The 20,695-nt window shown below is 46.2% G+C and overlaps 1 long non-coding RNA gene across 1 annotated transcript; it reads right to left on the bottom strand.

The window, feature by feature from the left end:
- Positions 1 to 4,670: 4,670 nt before the first annotated feature.
- On the bottom strand, positions 4,671 to 17,377 carry LOC119091653 (uncharacterized). The gene is made up of 3 exons (XR_005093424.1): positions 17,269 to 17,377; positions 13,056 to 13,190; positions 4,671 to 5,126 (listed from the first exon to the last, which is right to left on the bottom strand). It is a non-coding gene; the product is annotated as an uncharacterized LOC119091653 (long non-coding RNA).
- Positions 17,378 to 20,695: the final 3,318 nt, after the last annotated feature.

Genomic DNA, 20,695 nt, shown 5'->3' with positions numbered 1-20,695 from the left:
AAGGTAATCACTTCAGAAGCGTCATCATTTTCGTGCACCCGTGGGCCACGGTTAAAAGTCAGCCACAGAGCTAAAGCTCCGCAGATAATGAAGGCTGCAGCGCCTCGTGCCGAGGTTTTTGTTGCTAAGGTTTGCGAGCGCGCGTGTTAAAAAGCATGTTACATAAATTATATCACCAACAGATTCTAAATGAATGGTGCACATTTCCAGACGAACATGGCCTGGCCATGTTAATACACATTGACCACTCGATCTGAAAATTTTCATCTTCAAATTGGGATCGAACGCATCGATCTACAATCTGCCTTCGCCATGTCGTAAATGTCTGTAGAACCAAGCTGAAAATTCTGACAAGGCTTCTGAATTATATGTGCTTATAAGAGTCAGCCAGACCATTGTTTATTAAGAACGCCGGTGATTTATTCCATGCGGTCGTTCAACGGTTGATCTCTGCAGTTTATTGACCTCAAAATACAAACAGAATTCATCTCGCGGTAGCTCCTGGTTTCTGTGCGGGTTACAAGGTGAAAATAACGATAACACGAAGAACACCGCGTCCCTTGTTAACCAGCAAGCTATATCCGGGGATTTTTTCGGGGGGATCACCATAAGATGTGCTTTTGTCAACCATGTGTTCCCCCTTGGCAACTCTCTGGCTACGCCCCTGCCGGCACACAAAAGCAGACCAAGTTACGTGCGTTGCGTGATGGACAATGATGTGTCCGTTGGGCCAATCCATACCTAAGGCAGACAGCTTCCCGCATGCTATTTTTCTGCGATGGTATGGGTATAAGGGAAGGCTATTCGGAAAAAAATACTGTTGCAGGTGCCCAACACATGCTTCACCATGTAGTAGTAGCGCTGATCCAAAAGTATGTAACAAAGTAGCCATACGATCAGCTCGCAGTCAGTCATGCGGGAGGCATCCGGGCCAGGGCAGTGGCCACCGACGACGGACAGAAGCAGGGCCCAGATAAGGAACATGTGGCAGATAGGCCTTGTGGCTCGGTTCTTAAAAGCAGTGTGAGCCATCGATCCACTTTCAAAATTCTCACCGGCCTATGCCCAGGGCGTAGTTTGGCATGCACACTGTGGAGGCAGATGCCTCCTCAATGACCCCAAATGTCTACCCGCTCGTGCAATTTCGCTTCCCCAAGAGGGACAATGTTAAAATGGACGAATAATCTCGGGGAGCTGGATAGCCTTATTTGCCAAATGACAGATGGGTCGAATAGGCAAGATTGCGCATCAGTGAGAAACAGCTCTAGATGCATATCTAGCGTAGCAGCCATGACATTTGAATAAAGAGCGATGACAACCTCCATCTCTACCCCCTCCCGCCGGTCATTGGGCTCACTTTCCAGAAAAAGTTGCTCAAGTGTACCGTGTGCTTGCCCCCCCCCCCCTGCCTTTTGAAACAGTCCTACGCCTTTGATTGAGGCATATATGACAAGTTTGATGAAGTTTTATGACAGTCCTTTTTCTTTCGATTTCGGCCAAGAAGCCAAGCATGGATAGTTCCATGAACCAAAACGCGCAATTGTCATCGGCATGTCGCATGCGCGATCATGGTTTTATATGTCATATAACTGGAAGAAAATATGAATCCAGACATAGCATAGATAATAAAGCCTAGCAGGATGATAGTTTAGATACTATCACTACACGCGAAAACACTAAACGTAACAAAGAATGCAACAACTTGCAGGAATACTCCATTTACAGAATGAATAGGGTCGGTATAGTGTGCATAATCGAGGAAAACTTGATAGCATATCATTCTTCGGTATCGCACTGAGTGCTTCCTGACTGTTTCCAAGAACCACCTCACATATTTGACAATAGCCTGGTGCTCTTCGCAAACTCAGTGCACGACTTGAGCGTATAGCTACGTGCAATAGCCGTGCACCTCCCCTGGCTCTAGTATTTGTTTTCATTCATCTCTCTTTCGAAATGAGGCTCAAATCAAGGTTGTACATCAGATATATTGACAAAATTTGTGAAATCGGAGCCCAGGAGACTGACTGGTTAAATTGATTTGCTTAAATTAGAAACACTATCCCAACATGTCTGCCATACGGGTACAGAGAGGTCAATAAAGTTGATTGCTTCCCAGACAACTTATCTGTAGTACTGCTAGATGGGACCTAAACCATAGCGATACGCTTCAAGCCCATGATGCCCCGATTATACTACACTTCGCGTCGACACGCCCATGACTGAACAACAAGCAGCCATGAAATCTCAAATATTAAGAGCGTTGAGCGTTTCTTCTGGCCTTCAGTCGTGTGAGCATACTGTGTTTCAAATTAAAGTAAGTGTGAAGTACTCCTTGTTTTCCATGACAATACATACCTGTAAAAACGGGTGTCCAGTGCCGCTTGTATTGCGCCTCCTCGATGTAATTCCTCATCACGTCCAAAAAGAGGCCGTAAAAAGGTGAAATGAACGCATTTTTCATATGTGGAGCACGTCTTCACAGATGACTCCGCAGAATGTGAGAGCAGGGATATACCGCGCTACCACTCCACAGCGGAATGAATGCAAACAGGGGCGGGTCCAGTCTGTCGTGAAGGGGGGGGGGCGGGGCACGTAACATTGTGGTGCCCCCTACAGTTTGGGGTCTCCTCCAAACAAATTCTGCCATTAAATTTTAACATAAAAGGGATATGTACATTACATCCCTAGCTTTTTAGCCAAAGTAGCGCCAGCTTTTAGCCTCAATTTTTTGTGTGCTCTTTTTAGCCCTCGTTTTCCAAGCGCTGCGCAGCATAACATGGGTTCCAATACTTAAATTATTTATTTTATGCATAAATAAGCATTTATATACATATATATATATATACATTTTATATGTATATATGTAATAGTAAATACGGTGCCCACGCAAACAATATGCACGACCTCAGGGTAGCATGACTATCAGTCCTCATCCCAATTCATTCTAGTTGACCGCTCCAGGAGGCCCTAGTGTTCCGTCGGGGGTAAAAGTTCCTCACGTATGCGCCAAAGGATTGAAAATGAAATTAAAAAATGGGGCAAGACATAAAATCTCCACGAAATTAAGTATAGGGACAGTTCAGGTGGGATAATCGAGGCGTAAGATCGCAGACCGGTTCACTGGACACCTCAGTGGCGCACGCGCACAGAAGGTGCGCACATCGTTGCGAGAAAAACACGACAGGTAAACACGTCCAGTGTACCTAATGTCGAATTAAGTAATCGCATCGCGTGCGTAGTTTGATAGATGCAACATTGCACAAGAAACACTAGTTGTAAATAAGACATTTTAACGCCGGGAGACAAGTATGCATATATTTCAATTGTTGTGCGCAATCGTCAACTTTGTTCGAGACAAGTAAGCATGCATCATCTTGGGACGTCACATAAGCAGCGTTTTTGACGTGAGGTACATCTAGAAATGGTGTTTTAGTCATTGCCTTGAACACCCTGACCTAATTCTTGGTAATGGTCATCTATTACTTCAAATTTAACCGTCTGTGTTTCGATCAGCTTTCCGCACGTGCTGGGTATGGGGTGTTTCTATGATAGCATATTTAAAAATATTCACCCTCATTCAACGATATTCACTACTGGCCACGAAATATTTTTGATGTCAGTTTGCTATCGCTGCAAACCCATCCCATAGTAACCACAATGCTAGTGTATGATGCCGGAAGCGATTATGAACTCAAACTTATTTGCTATGTCAACTTGTTTGGGCTTATTAACGCTAACTTATGATGTATGCATTATACTGACAATCGAGCATTCAAGATAGGCATCCATAATTGCCTACTGCTGGTGTTGATTTCGACAATGATATTTTCGGGCATAGTGCGGCTATAATTCCATTGCATATTCCGACCGCTTTCAATGTTTTTTTAGCAGCCCAATATGCAGGGAAACCTTACCGGGCTCAACTTTGACAATCAGCGACCAATGCTCGGCGCGGCGCCTCCAGCCGGATCCATTGCGTCGTGGAGCGGACACGGATCTGTTACTAAGCTAGTAATCCGGCCGGCCAGCCCCACGCGCGTGGTCTCCGTAATGGTGCCGACTGTATGCGCGCGGCCGGCGCTGGGCGAGCCCACGCTGCCTGCCAATAAGGGCGATCATTCATGCCCTGGCGGCCGCTGTAGGAACTAGTTTGGAAGCTTTGGTCTTTGGGCATTCTGTGCCTTGGACAATACGTACATTGGATATTCTGTACTTTGGACATTCTGAAACATTGTTCTGAAATATTGGGCATTATGAAACGGGCCCCTCCCACTCTGCGCCATTTTGGAAGTTATTTCTCATCTTGAACATTGTGTACCTTGGACATCATGAACTTTGGACATTCTGTACCTTGAACATTCTGTACTTTGGACATTCTGTACCTTTGGACATTCTGTACCTTGGACAATATGATACGGACCCTATTTTCAGCGTTCGTGTGTTCTAATATTGAATGGATATAAGCGTATTTGAGCAGTCGAATAAACTTTGCAGTGGTATGGCACGCTAGTGCTCTGATGTAGCTTTACTATACCTATCCGACGTATCTTTCAGTTTGTCAATAGAAGGTTTTATTCTTTAAGTAGCGGGGGCTGCAAAGAGCTAAATGGTCCCTGATCACCAGTCAGGAAATCGAAAAACCCGTGTGGTGGATGTTTGACAGCATGACACAATGTAGTTAACGTATATTTGCCGACTATGTTTGCATCGCCAGCTTATCGCAAAATCAACACTCAAGGCGCACCACACACCATCGCAGCAGCAAACTACCACACCGGCTCACTCGCACCTGCCTCTAAACAGTCCTGGGATGTCGCGGTGTCGTCGCACCAGCCTGAGAAAAGCCGTCGCTGCCACAGTTCCCCGCCAGTTCCCGTCGGACGCGTCCGGGCGCCGGCACGGTTGGTCGAGGGGCGGCACATCACGTCAGTTACGGCCGCCGGAGCGGCGCTGTCGGCACCCAGCGCTGTCGGTCGGAGTGGCGATGACGGCACCCAGCGCTGTCGGCACCCAGCCGGAGCGGTGCCGCCGGCACTCAGCGCCGTCGGCCGGGGCGGCGCGGTGGTCGGCGACACGCCCGAGGCTCGCTCACGTGTCCCCGCTCAGCGTCGCCAGCGCCAATGGCACTGCAACAGAGGCGGCCGCTGGCGTCAGTCATCGCCTGCGACAGCAGCGCGACGCCAGCTGATCGCTGGCGTCAGGATCCGCCGGGCGAGGTATATCTTTCAGCGGCTCGAAGCTGAGGCCAGTGTGCTGTCAGCTGTGTTCAGGGATAAGGCTCGACGCGTAGTTTGGGACAAAGTGACACCCGTCTGCCAGTTCCAGAGGAAAATGCGCACCCCCTTTCACGGGTCCGCAAAAAAATCGATATGGCCGGCCGCTACGATCCGGATGTGGGTGCGTGGGCGTGCAGTTTTCTCACCGACCCCCAAGGCGACTATGATACGTCCCACCAAAAACGTTGAAACAGCACCAAAGCGTCCCCACGTAGGGATCCCCAATATGAATGGCCCGTACCCCGCACCACTCGAGTCTTGCTGGGTTATTACAGCGAGGCAACACTTCCATTTCTCCCGAAGCACCAATTGTAATACCTACTCGGATCTTCTTCCGACTGGAAATTCACAGTACACACCCCCAGGGTGTTACTTTGTCTGTGTAACATCACATCACTGGTCATCGCTGTCCAAGTCTACTAGGGACGTTTAGCAAACAAAGCAGCCCCGCGATAAAGCACTTAAGCCAATAAGTAGTCACTGACACTGCCTAAAGTAGCGTTGCAGCAAAGCATGAGCCGTGAGCTAGGTCCCTTACGATCATCTGATCAAATGAAAAATGAGACCGTGCTATACCTGGATACAGAAAAAAACGCTAGTTTTGTCACTGATGGGATGACTTTAGTGACAAATGATCTCTTTGATCTTTCACCAAAAAAAGGGTACGTCGATGTCCGATCAATGTCTGTGGAGTCATCCGACACGACTGTTCGTTTTTCGTTTGGCCTGACTTAACATGACAGGATCTCATTAGCCAATGGTTTGGAAAATGTGTTCATTTACTGACTGCTTTGCCGCGAATTGAACAAGACAATGGTTGACTTTGGCATTTACTAGTTGGAGTGACATTACCTTTCATGATGACCTGGTGTGATCACGTGGCGGTAACTAACCCGGCCTGTTGCCGAGTTCAAACAGCTGCGGTCTTAAGTTGAAATAGTCCAACGCCATAAAGGGAACTCCAGAATTCCTGAGACACCACAAAAGCACGTACGGACTGGCAAACATTAGGCATTGGCATCGTGCTCCGGAACCCGAATGGCACTGCAACATGCCTGGCGATAGAAGGTAAACATGGCTAATTGTTTTTTTGATTAAATTTACGATGCCTTAATTTTTGGATGGCGTGCAAACACCAATAACTGGAGGCGATCGTCCAACAGGAATTCGCGTACTTGATCATGCCCCAACAAAAATTGAGAGCTTTGTGTCGGCAGCCTTAAGGAAAACTCTCCACGATTTCAGGAGCCATTAAAATGCTTTAGGTGGGTTTCATACAGGCTTTCCGATAGGACGTAATGTAACAGTTAGATCGATTTTTAACGGTGTTTAAATATACTGAGTTTGCCAGCTGACCACTAAAACATACCCATACAAGCAGTCAGAATTGCAAAACTGCGTGTCATACGTGGTAACTTGACAAATAGCATCTTCGCTATGTTTGAAACTGCTTGGTTGGGTCAAAACAACGTTCTCTCTTTGATGGCACTCTTTATCACCCAAAATGCTGGCGAATATAACTCTTAACATTACCACGCAAAGCGAGAATGAAATACGTGTTATTCTAGCGGCGACATGGCCCAGATCAGCCAAAACGCATGCCAGCTGTTCCTGAACGAGATCGAACGAGCAACACATTTTGCGCTATATAATACAGGAACTTGGGCAGTGGTCCGAATAATGATGGAAATACGACTGGTAATCGAAAAACTTCAGAAAAGCGTACTAACCACGTGCATGGGTGCAAGACAACAGTGTAAAACTACGGGCAAATATGTAAGAACATCACAAGACCGCGCGAAAACACTCACACAATGATATTTCACGTCTGAAAACAATGTACTGGTTAACACGACACCTCTCGACAAGAAGGCGTACTACAATTGAGTTACTCCGTTCACTACGGTTGCAACTTTGTACGGTCAGTTTGACAACCACTGTGGCGGCATGCAAACGTTCCAAGACGCAATCAAATGATGACATGTTGACGAGCATATTTCCTAAAAACGTGAAACTTTGTTACCTAGAGCAGAGTCTTGCAACTCAAACCATATAAAACGTTACGAAGGGGTTTATTTCATTGTATCTTATGCTTGCCTCAGTATCTTCAACCGTGGAAAATTCCCTTTAAAGGGACCGCTCCATATTTGTACCGGACACTCGACAATTATGCCCTTTTTAAGACTTAATAAGCGTAACGTCGACACCCATTCTCATGGCTTGCAACGCGGCAAGAAGCAGCTCCCGGCTCTGCGTGCAGATATAGCCGCTCTAGCTCTACGTAAAGCTGTATTCGTGCATCACTGTGCCGAATTCTGCAACAAAGCAACAAACACAAATAAATAACAGCCATTCCGCAGCCACTCGTCTCAAGGCGCTTAAGCGTATTATGCATCATGCACAATTATGACACACACTCAAGCATAACTAAGATATTTACACAAACTACGTAGTATCCTCAATGGGCTCATGTGGCGAACTGCCGGTTGATTTCGCGAGGAGAGCTCGCACAAAGGAAAAGAGCGGGGGGTGAAAACGGCGCGACAGAGGCAAGCAGAACAGTATGAGATGAGTTCAGGGAACTAAATTAAAGCTGTGTGTCCGGAGCCTATAAGTGTTCCTGTTTTGGCCCCTTCTGCGGTGTTTTTGCCTAACATTCTGTGAGTTTAAGGTGTTAACTTGCATTCACATACTCGGTTATGACGCCATTTTCAAGCTATTCAATTACCAGACCTAGAATTACCAATCTTGGTTTCGTAATGACTAGGACCCATGTCCAACTTCTTGTTTATGTAGCACAAAACGTGACTTTTGACTGAAACTTGCGAAGCCGCTCAACATCGATTGCGAGCCAACTGACTTCCGCTTCATTTGGAAATCGTCGCGAAAAAAAAAGTCGCGAAAAGAGGGGGCTTCCCACTTGCGGTATTGGGTATCACCTTACCATTGGCAAGGTTTATCTGGTATTCGCAATAGGAGAACGCCAAATTTGAATACACTCCACCGGCCCTAATTTCTTGATATCCGTGAGATAACGGCAGAATGCTAGCGCACACACTGGTCTTGCGGTGCCAGGTGGGATTTACCGCCGACTACCGGTACACCGGCAGCAATAACACTTTCCAGAAATAACTGAGGGAAAAACCCTAATTTTGATAGCTGCAGCATTCATTTTGGAAACTGTGTGGACATTAAAATAATACGCAGTTACAAGCCTGGTGTCGGAAATGCGAAATCCCTCCCACTACCTAACGGAATCATACCAAGCAATCCTCACGCATATCGTTGTCATATCTGCCCACCAAGAAGTGACTGATAAAACCATTCTAAACTTCCTGTAGCGGGTTTCTGTTTGCGTGATGGCTACACTAGTGACGGTCTAGCTCACGCCAGTCCTGCTCCCGAGTTAAGTAAATGTAAATCTTCCGAGCCTACAGTTTCTAGTGGCCGGTATTTCACTCTCAACAACACCCACAAACCAGTAACCACACACACAAAATAATGACACAAACGAGGAGTATTCCACACGATCCCTTATATCCTGGAGACCGGCGGGCCACCTTAAAACGGCAATTCACTTACAATTATATCGTTTGTCATGTAGCACTGCTGCGTTATCATACATTTCGGCCATTTCAAGCTTGGCTCTTACCTGGATACATCCAGCTTTTAACTTTGATGCAGCTATGCCGTCACATGCTTTCCGAGACATCGTATTGACCTGTACGAATCGCTATGACGCACAGGCAGCAACATCGAGACGAAACTTTCTTAGTACTGCTTTACTGTTTTAGTTTTTTAAGTCCGCACTACAATATGTCTAATTTCTACGTAGAAAGTCGGATTTTATTCATGTGAGGGTGCGGTTGAGCGCGTCTCACGACAGCCGCTACCAGTAAGTACCTTTCATGGACCTTCCGCCTCTGTGAGGTCAAGTAGGTGACAAGACCATACTTCACAAGTACTACGCAGCTACAATTACAGTCGCTCGAGTAGCCTCCGGCCGATAATAAACTTATTACAGCCCGGCCACTTCGGGCATGAAAAGCGACGAAATAGGCTGGCAGACACTGTCCTGTCACGCAACATCCGCGGCAACATCCGTTCTAATGTACGGCAATAACCCAATCATTCAGCTAATCAATCTATAGCTTCACGATATGGCGTCATCCTGAATCCAGATTTGCCATTCATCAAAACGGTCTCATTTCCACACTAATCAAGCGGACGTGAAGTAGCGCACTGAAGACTTGATTCCTCGGGACTTGATTGGCTGGCCGACATCACGTGGTCCCCTGGTTAGCATCCAGTGCTTCTGAACTCACATCATTGTGAGAATCTAAGTGAAGGAAAGCACCTACAATATAAATTGCATATTATATTGGCAGTTAAGACTCTCTCAGTACATGCAATTTTTCGTGGCGAGAGATCCAAAATGTTACACGACGTCCCAAACAAATTATCTGAGAAGTCGAATAAACCAAGAAATTTTCGATATTTCTTCAGTGCTTTACGCTTGAAAGAGCAAGCATACGGCCGGGAAAGGTAGCATAGATTTGTATTAGGACCAATACAATGTATTTGCTTTTCCATAACCCGTATTGCATATACCAGGCTTCGCATTCATAACGTTGTTTCATTATTCATTTTTGGATGTCTGATGTTACAAATATTTCCCAACTGCGCCAGGATGAGCCCACATTCGGAATAAATGCTATTTTGACAATGTGAGTTAACATTCGTGTGTTGAGTTAACGATCTCCATTGAATTAACAGTGAATACACCACATTATGGTCCTATACAACAGTTACATGCGGTACTCGCATTTTAAACTGCGCTCATGCTAAAAAGTGGCAGGGTTCAGAAAGATCAAGCAAAATATTACACTTCAAAGGTAAGACACGTGAATCCAGAGAGGATTCCTACGTTGTGCAGAGACTAAACTTAAAGCTAAAAATTATGAGTCATCTAAGCACCCAACACAAGATATACAGCTCTACGTTGAATACTCCCAAAACACAGGCGGCTAAGCATGAAGTTTTTAATGACCCACACTATTACATTGAAAAAAATACTTGCGGAGGAAGAGCGCACTTTACATGATATCGTGAAACCATTGCCCCGGGATATCATGTGCGTGAGAAACTAACGTGGCATTGACAGGACTAAGGGGCGCCTTGAGGACGCACGTTTATGGAGAGCGCGCGCACCGCTACAAGAACACACGGGAGATCATCACGCAGCAAGGAAGCACGGCGAAAGCCACACAAAGTTCAAAAGGTAAATTTTAGCAACAGCTAGGGACAGGCGGATACCAACATCATAGAATCGCTGCACATTCGTCATGCTAGCCACAGGCTGAGCGTACAAACTTCGTCATGGGACTTACTTCAAACAATATGTCCACGTGATGCATGTTTCTGAGGTTCGGGCAATGTTCGCAACGCCTAACAACCGCAGTAAGCATTTTTCTTATGTAATTCTGGGCTTGAATAATTGCACGCTTCCAACGTAATCGCCTGTTTCTTCAAACATAGTAACGTGGAAGTGTACATGGGGTGTTGGTAGTTTGGATAACTTATCATTTTTTAACTTTTAATGACGTCCGTCGAAAATTAGAAAAAATTCTGGATTCATGTGTCATACTTGTGATATACGCTCACTTATAACTATTGGCATACTCCTAAGTGGACTACTCTTGACGACACCTTTTCTCCATCTAGTTAACATGCTCCTCCATTCATCATCATTTGATTACGTCATCGAACCCTGCACGACATCGGTAACGACCACTGAAAGCCAGTATATCTGGAAATCGCGTTCCCGAACGCCAGAGATGAAGGAGCGAACAATTATATTTTTCTTGGTCTTCATCACCGCATGGTGCATGGAGACAGGATTTGAATGGCATCAATATGGCGTCACTGATGCCTCCGTGACCTTGAAATAGTCCATAAAATACTCGCATATGCAAATAGCTGTAAATGAGTTCATTTCATCATATCTCACGCTGGGTTCATCGGGTTCGAATGCGGAACATCACTTCAATCTCTCTGAATCGTTGTCACTCTTGAAAACCACCAAAAGAACCGTTGTTTAGCGCTATAACCCTATTTAATCAATACCTCCTGGTATATCTAGGGTCGTTAAGGCAGCTTAGTCACTTTGAACTTACCGTGCTGAAAAATCAGGAGTTGAAAGATTTCTTACCTAAATCAAGACGTCATTTTGCATACAGCATCTTCGCTGCCTTGACCTCATTGTAAGATGACCGATCATGCGTCGCGCATGGAATATTGATACTATTAGGCACCAGACGCATCACAGCTAAATGGCCCTCCCCAGCCAATCGGGGCTGGAGTGGTCAAGGTGGAAACCAATCGGGGATGGAGTGGTCAAGGTGGAAACCAATCGCGGCTGGAGTAGTCAAGGTGGAAATCAATCGGGGCTGGAGTGGTCAAGGTGGAAACCAATCGGGGCTGGAGTGGTCAAGGTGGAAACCAGGGAAGGGGGACCAAGCGAGCTCAAAATTCCATTTCAAAGACAGAAAAACGCGAAAAACTTGCATGTGACACGCAAATATGAGGGAAGAGCGCTCCATTTTATAATTGGGTACAACGTACTCCCCAGTGGTCATACCCACGGCCGTCAACAGCGTCCAATCAACGGTGCTAACCAGACCAGCTGTGACGACTGCGACCAGCATCCAGTGGAGAGCTGTGACCACCGGCGTGTCCCGGGACGACGAAAAATTGTCTCTTCAAGCTTCACTTCCGCCCCAACTCGATGATGGGACTTGACACTGATACACCCTTGTGACAGACTCATCACCACATCTCAAGGTGACGGCCCGCCATAGCCACGCCCACCTCCAATTGTGGTGGCCTCTAAGTCACCAAGGCAAACTGGCGACCGGTCCACCACCTCAGTCAACTGTTAAGGCCGGCCGGCCGGCCGTCACAACCGTCACCAACATCAATTGCGATATGACAATGCGCGATAAAGCTGTGGCGGCTGGCTTGTCACCAAGCCACACTGCGACATTCAGACACTATTCGGCACCAACAGTGGCGGTCCGGCTGTCCCCGCCGCCCACTATTCTAACCTGCCCGCGTCGCCACCGCCATCTGTGTCGGCCCGCCTGCGACCACGACCAGTGCCATCCTCGATGGCGGAGTCAGGCCAGCACCATCAGTGTTCATCCCAACATCCCTACCATCCACTGACTAAGAGCAAGCTTTTTGTCAGTAGAGTAGCAGAGGTCGTCAAAATTACTGACCTGTGTCAGGAATTTTCAATAAAGTCTACATAAGCAAAATCCAGCTCGCAGCACAGTGCAAAAGAACACCATCCACCCCCACATGATGTCATCCACGGTCAGGAACACACGGTGGAATTTGCAACAGGTGATCGAGTTCCCAACACTGATAGTCTAGGTTCACGGTATTTTGAGCATCCATGCATGTTCCTCCCCTCCCACTGCCCACCCATCTTTGAGACAAGAGCCCCACCTCATGCATTATCACCACGTGCCATTTCCACCCTCTCAGGCCAAGAACCAGCTGACTTTTGCTCACCTACCAGCTGTGACAAGAAATGCGCGCTGGGGGATTTAAACTCAGTGGCGTTCGATTGCAGGCGCAGCATGTTATTCAGAATTGCATGGACGCTAAGTGGTCCAACGCTTCGGTCCAAGCAATAAACACGCATTGTGCCCAGCAGTTGTGTGTTGCTTGTGTTTCACCAGCCGAACACAAAGTGTTCGGCTGGGTGCTTACAGGCGCGGATGACGCCGCAGATGACGACAAAGGCGGCCGTGTTGACGATGACCGAGTCGCGGGCCAGCTTGGCCTCGTCTGGCATGCCGGCTCCTGGCCGGTCGGACGGACCCTGCAGGCGAATCATAGCCAATCCTGCCGACAACAAACAATGTGCTCACAAGGCTGGCATGCGAACGAACGTGAGCGATAGACTACTGCCTTCAGTAATGTTGTGATGAGCATGAATATCATTTATCACTTACGCGGCGATGAATATCATTCATGAGCGACAAGTAAAATTAATTTGCTCAAAATGGCCAGAATTTCGTGTTAGTAATGTAAATGACTGGCTTCTAGAGGCCCGTCTGTAGATACGGTATACCACAGGCTCACATGAATAGATGCCCAAGGAGGAGCCACACCAGTTAGTACCACTCAGCACGTGCTCCGCACTGAAAAGATCTTGTTCAGATTTCCGTGTTTGCAATCTGGCTGATGTCTCCATCTGGTCAGGTGCGGATCCTGGATCTGAGCTTGAGAGGGGCCGTTCGGTCTTGGGACCAAATTCATTGCAAATTCCCTGACAATAATCACAGCATATCTAAACCATACTTCATCTTACCATACCTTACAAGGTACGGGGCACGGAAAGCCACTTGGCCTGTTGGATCCGCTGCTATCAAACTTCTGACTGGCTGAACTACATCAAACCTGATACGAAATGCTGCACATTAGATGTGCCCAGCGTGAGTCTGGCCTGGATTTACACTGGTGTAGTGTATGGGAGGCAACCACACTGTGGGAAAGGCCTCCCAGTCGTTAGACCACTCACGGTGAAGACATTCTGTTTGCCCCGCGTCGCGGCTTGAGAACTGTTCAGTTTTCAGGCGTGGCCAATCGTGGAAGTCGTGACTGACGAGAATAACTCATCTGTATCAAGATCAACGCCGGAGTGCACGATCTGGCACAGTAAAATGGTATCGGCATGATCCGATAGTGTGGGGATGATAACCCGAGGACACGGAGCCTCTTGGGATACGGCCTCGCCATGAGGCTTTGCATCACCTTGGTTGCGCGCCTCTGGACAAGTTCCAGCAGCTTCTAGCTGGCAGGGTTCAACAGAACCCAAATGATGTTTGCATACTCAAGGTGAAGGCGCACTAGGATTGTGAACAGGACTGGCGCACTCGTCTGACCAAGAAGCTTGGAGGACCCGCGGATAGTGGAAAGAATCTGGGACGCCTTGGACGCCGCTGCTGCCGTCTGCTTGCTGAACTTCATGCCTCCATTCAAAAGTAATCCCGCATCCTTTTCCCTAGGGACCTGCGCCAATCAAATGCTCTCATGGTGTAAGCCAACTTTCGGTTTGCCTGACCACTGTAATGTACCTCGCACTTGCAATCGTTGAACGGCAACTGCCAGGCCACGGGCCAGGCAGCAACAGCTGAGGTCTTCAGCTCCCTATTAGTAAGTATAAATCCATTGTTAGCACCCATAAATACCTGTCATAGGCCCTTTCCATTATTTTTTGTAAAAATTAAGTGCAGCATGCATGTACACAGCATGTACATCTTTTTGTACGTATTTTTCTACTTTTATTCAAAGATTTGGACTCCGATCTTGGTGCAGTCATCAAGGTTTCATCAGCCTCTGTTGAAACATGTTGTAGTGTTTCTGCTCCCAATGTTAACTGCAGTAGTGAGATGCCTGAGACACCAAAATCAGCTCTTGTACATTAAGTCAAACCACAAAATGGTATGTTCATTGATGTCTAAACCTGGTGCATGCATCAAGTTCTGAATTGTGCCACCTTTGCTGGAAGGACCCCGATCCAGGGTGCGGGGGTGCCTATGTACCAGCTATGTGCCTTGTGTTCTGAGTCACATGCTAGTTGAGAAAATCATCCCCCCAAAGTTTTGAGAAAATCTGAGAAATGACCCACAGGGGCTGCAGAAAAACCATGACTCCAACTGCAGGTATATTGCTGTCCCAAATAGTGAGGGGATGAGCAGGATCTGAGCAAATCACAGATCTAGGGAGCTCATACAATTGCCAGTGCTTAATTGCCCTTGGCTAAAGGGACTCCGGTACAAACAACCAAGAAGCTGTCAGATCCAGCAAGGCCATACTGATCCAGAGTTGTTCCTTGAATAAGGAGCCTTGGAAGGTGACCAGAGCTGCATTCAATGGGCTCTTCACATCAACATATTTGCTGCAAAGTCTAATGCTTCCTAAGGTTATTTTGCCCATGACCATTTGGCATAGTGTGCAGACAGGTGTGGTAAGTTGGGCAAAAGAAATGGGAAGATCCGGGGCCTTGGAGCAGTTTTGTAAGAAGAATAGGATGGGGCTCCTGGCCTGTTGTTAACATGTATATATTGTCTCTCCTTTACAGGAATTGGTCTGTGTATGTGCACAGAATCCTCATGGCCTTGCTGGCATCCTTTTGCCATAAGTCCCTGTGGGTTGTTGATTGCAGCCATAGCCCCAGATGGTCTCAGGAGCCACCACAGTAGTGAGATTGTTAGCTGTGTCACTTGCAACAAACAGCTGAAGGTCAGGTACAGCCTGACAGTCAATGGGTGGGCTGCCCAGGCTAGGTTGGAAGGTTAACCCAAGCCAAGTTGGAATCCATGAATCTCCTTATAAGGTTTCATCTTCACAATCTTGTTACCACTGAACACCAGGTTTTCATTACCACCTTGTCTTTGCCTTGTCAGTAATATCCCATAGCTGGTGATGCTTCTCTCCCTCCTCACAGGTCTGTTCAGAGGAGATGAAAGTGCTGCCCTATTCACTACTCAGCAGCCTGTGTGAGCTGAGATGACAGCTCAAGTATATGGAATTTTGTGGTGAGACTGTCAAGTGTAACTATTTGTAGCATAGGTTTGCTCTCACTTTTCTTGCCCACTTAGCCCATTTTTGTTCAGAAAACCAATTTGAGACCATCCTTGACTATGCGTAATTGAGGATCATGCAGCCTTGGTATGCGTGTTTTGTATCTTTCATATGCATGTTTTGATGGTTAAGATAACATGTCAAGTTGGAGACAATAGTCAAAAGCTGGGGCCAATGGCTCTGCAACATCTGATGCAGCATGACTTAATGTTGAAACAGACACAGCAGGTCTGTAAATATTCAAAGACAGAGGAAAAAGTTGCAATGATTTCTCATAATAATAAAGCTGATATGCAGAAATTGTTACACGGTTTGTGTGCTGAGGTATTGACAAAGGTAAGCATAATAATTGAAATATTGTAGTTTACAATCTTTCAAGAAGTCCTGATGGCACATACCTTAATTGTTTTATAAGTGTTTTATAGTTCATACCAATTTGAAAGGTACAATGACCTACAGGCAGTATATGAAAGTTGGTTCGGCTCTCAGGGGAGAAAAACAAAATTATAAAAACGCAGCCTTGTACTAAGAACAAGGTAGCCTAGGTGAATTTGCACCATATTCAAAGCTGTCACTGAATGACATTCTTCGGCAGCAGATGACAGCAAACATCACACTCTAGCTGGTCACAGTGATAGCCAAAGGCCCTCAGACATTGGCCGCTTGCAATTTTCTAATTTTTAGCTTCATCAGTAAGTGCTTCCTTCCTAAGTCTATGCTTACATCTGATGTATTTTTGGAAGCTATAGAGCTGATAGAAAGTTGTTGAATATTGACCATTTTATTGTAAAGGTGTGTCCCAATTAAGGCTGACAGACACCAATGGTTAAAATGTTGTGCACCTGTTGAACAATACCCCAGAGCTCATTATCACAAATTCACAATTGAAATGTCATGCAAACTACAATGATATAAATAGGAGCATCTGGGGTATAACAGCTAGCACATCTATGTTCTATCCCAGATACAACCTTTCTCACCTAAGGGAACAAGTCTAGGGTAATGTGATACCTGCCTAGGCTTTTACTGACCAAGATATACATCATTTGGCACCAGGTGGTGCTATTCCTTATTCAGTTAGATGGGATACTAGCCCCTCCCCCAACCTTGAGAATAATTTTGCTCAAAATTAGGGCGATGATGATTTCCACCATTTATTCGGGATGAAATATTTCCGTACTCATCCACCCACAAACCTTTGTTTAAAACTAAACCATCTGGGACGTCGGGCTGCTGCGTGATCGGGCTCGAAGGTCAAAGCAGCAAAGGCGCGAGAATGATTTCCCCCTCATAGAGCAAGCCGGCCGCGCAAATCATAGCTACATCTACTCACCGACGTTGAGTCTGATACAATGCTTTCCTCAGTGTACGACACCGAGCTTTATCTATATGTGGCCTTTAGCTAAACTATCAACCAATCGTGCTATCACCGTCCACCCCCAAGGCCCTTGAACAGAAGGTATAACCGTGCGGCTAATTCCGCTGTTTCGACTGATGACGTCACAAGTTTAATGCGCACGTAATGGTCAACGGCGGATACATGCCTACCGCAGTTTGCTTGGTTTTTTGAAAAGGTTCTACGGCTGGAAGCCGTTAAATATCTTTGATTGGATCATAACAAGACATCTCTTCTCTGAACAGGCCATAATATCAGCTCCAAGGTCTATTAACACGAGCCCGAGTGGCCGACTAGATACCTTTCGTTCGGGTGAGGGGAGAGTCAATTTGACCCCCTGAGATCACAGGAACTAAGAAAGCTAGTACACACCAAATTTACAGAGTGTGTTGACCTGTACATGAACTCACTTAGGTCAAAGTTCGAACTTCCTAGATCATGATCTTCCGGTCAAACAAGGTCAACATGGTCAAATTCCAGGTTGGTCTCCAAAGTGCCCCCAGAACCTAGGCAACTGTTTCTAAGCAAAAGGCCACAAACCCATTTGAGGTCAGTGACCTTGTTCGACCTTTTTAAGGTCATGGTGACCAAAATCACACAAGACTGCTCTGAGTTTTGCATTTGAATGAGCGACAAAGATTACTCTAGGCAGTATGTCCCGAAAACAAAATGTCGACCCGGGTGATCTTATGTCAATGACCTGTTCTGACCTCTAAGAAGTCAAGGGAAGATGTATAATGCGGTTTCTGCTGTGAATAAATTCGAGATGAACACTTGAAACTACCCCATACAGCAAACCCTAGAGTAATAAATCAGGCTGGTTTTGACCTTGGTCTGACCTTCATACCTGATCTTAGGTCAACGTAATTTGCTCATTCAATATTTTTGGTGCCTAAGAAAGCATCTCAGAGATGTATGGCTTCGTCAAACACTCCGTTGTTGCATCAGATTGAAGGATTCCCTAGAAATTGCCTTAACTGAAACCATGGCCTGACTTTAGCCTACCATAGGTCAGCGACCTTACAAGGTACATCTAGATTTGTTATGCCAAACGATCCGTCATTCAATTGTCTACAGCTTTCAAAATTTGGCGCAGCTGCGCCGCGCCGTTTGGAAACCATTTGGGAAAATGCTCAGAGGGGTCAATTTGACCCCCACCTGAGCGCGTGTTAATCATTAATTGGCTGGCGTCCCAGCCGAGCGCCTCGGGCTGGAAAATCGGGAGACAAAACTTTCACAAAGCGTTTTCGGGAATTCATTGCCCATGCTGTAAATGTATATATATATATATATATATATATATATATATATATATATATATGTAGATGCAAGATGCTATTTCCTTTGTATATATATATATATATATATATATATATATATATATATATATATATGTATATATACACAAAGGAAATAGCTAATGGGCGCATCTTGCAGAAACAACCATTAGAAATCATACTGACATGAAGGCCAAGATGAGGGCAAAGGCCTGCAGATCCCCGCTGCATGTTTGCAGGGAATGGGTCAATTGAGGCGTTTAATTTCTTCAAAAAGTGTATGCTCTTTGGCTTAGTGAGAATGCTGTGTTACGAACACATTGATACCACAACGGGGTCAGGCCAAGGTCGTTCCATAGGTTAGCATAATAGTTTGGCGCATTTATGCAACACATGATTCAAAATATCTTCACATCCATTTTGCTCGCGTTATGAGGCTTAAACGTCATCTACAGTTTTTCTGGTCAGTACATGCTCAAGATGTAGGTAAGATGTCAAGATGAGGTCATACGAGGTGAACATGACATGCAGCAGGCTAGTCATGTCATACATGTTTCCGGATTGCCTATCCCACAGGAATAAACAAAATCATTTTTAATCTTGCATCGGATCATATTAGTTCTTAAAGAGATCAAAACCTGCCTGTTTTTCAGAACTTTCTCTGACCTTTTAAAGACATTCAGTAGCCATGGGCAGGCTAGGGAGATTTTAGAAAGTTTTGGATTCGCCGGCAGTGAAGGAAAACGAACTTTGTTCTTTTTTTGGTGGGCCAATGCAAGGCCTCTTTTTTCACTCGACGGACCTAAAGTCACCTCCGACGGGTGGGGGAAAATTTACTTCCGGCATAATGCCAGGCAACGATTACGTTAAGCCGGCTTATGCTGTCCGGCGCAAAGCAAGGGAGAGGGTATTCGTAAGTGACGTTACGTTAACCTGGCTCATTTTTGTCCAGCAAGATCATAGCAAGTAAATCAGACCGCAGCAACAGATATATTTATGTCATGACGACATAGCAATACGTTTGAACGACAAGCGAGCCTCCTCACCGGCCTTACTCCTGGGGTGCAGTGTGTCCTGTGTGGGGTGTCCGTGTCAGCGATGGCCTTGGCTCAGCTGACTTGTCGGCGACCTGTGCGATGGATGGATGCCGGCCCGCTTCATCGCAGCAACAGGGAGATCAGGCCCGGGCTCCGCTGCCCGGCACGACCTTGTGGTGTTGTGCGATGTTACTGAGTCCTGGAAAGTCCTAACTAAAAAAAAAAACAGGACTCCTAGCCAATAGGGAAAAACCTGAAAGATTTGCCAAATTATGCAGATATCTAATCCTGTACTGTGTAAAAACTCAAAGAGGAGAACGATCAAATCAGGATAAGAACCACCGAGGAGAAAATGGAGATTGAATGGAAGCCGATTAGTGTTGGTGTAATTGATGAGCGGCTGCCTTGATCGTTGATATACCGGACACGCGAGGAGAAAATGATTTATTGTGAAAGGGATGCCGCAGCGAGGACACAGTGGAGGAGTGCGTTCGAAAAGGTGGCAGTGGGTGATTTTGGTGTGATCGATGCGCAGTCTAGCAAGCAGCACTTCCTTCAGGCGATTGTCTCGATTGATTGTCGGCCAGTGCTGAAGTATGGGTTTGATTGGGTGAAGGTGGTGATGAGCGCGTTGATCCCATTCGGATTGGAGAAAGAGACGGGAATGTAAACTGATAACTGCTAGAACATCAGAAACGGGACAATGAAGATGATTACGTTCCGGAAGCATAAAACTTCGTTTTGCTTCTTCGTCACCAGTGCTGTTTCCACGAATATTTGCGTGTCCCAGTATCCAGAGAAATATTACGTGAGCTTGTTGAGGAAGGGAGCAGAGCGTTCGTCGTATGCCGTTTAAAGTTGGGTGGGATGAATTATGGAGAGTGATGAGAGCTTGTAAGGACGAATGAGAGACGGTGAATATGACTGCCCTTTGTAGATTGCCTTGCTTGATGCAGAGCAAGGCTGCCAGGATTGCTGTTAGTTCAGCCGCATACACAGTATTGTAATTTGACGGGCGGTTTGACTTGTGGTAATTATGATGTGCGAAGG

This window comes from Pollicipes pollicipes, unplaced genomic scaffold (assembly GCF_011947565.3).
Source record: "Pollicipes pollicipes isolate AB1234 unplaced genomic scaffold, Ppol_2.1 Scaffold_3447;HRSCAF=4054_pilon_pilon_pilon, whole genome shotgun sequence".
Lineage (NCBI taxonomy): Eukaryota > Metazoa > Arthropoda > Thecostraca > Pollicipedomorpha > Pollicipedidae > Pollicipes > Pollicipes pollicipes.
Note: the sequence above shows the minus strand (reverse complement) of the source record. Positions and strands in the feature narration are given on the sequence as shown.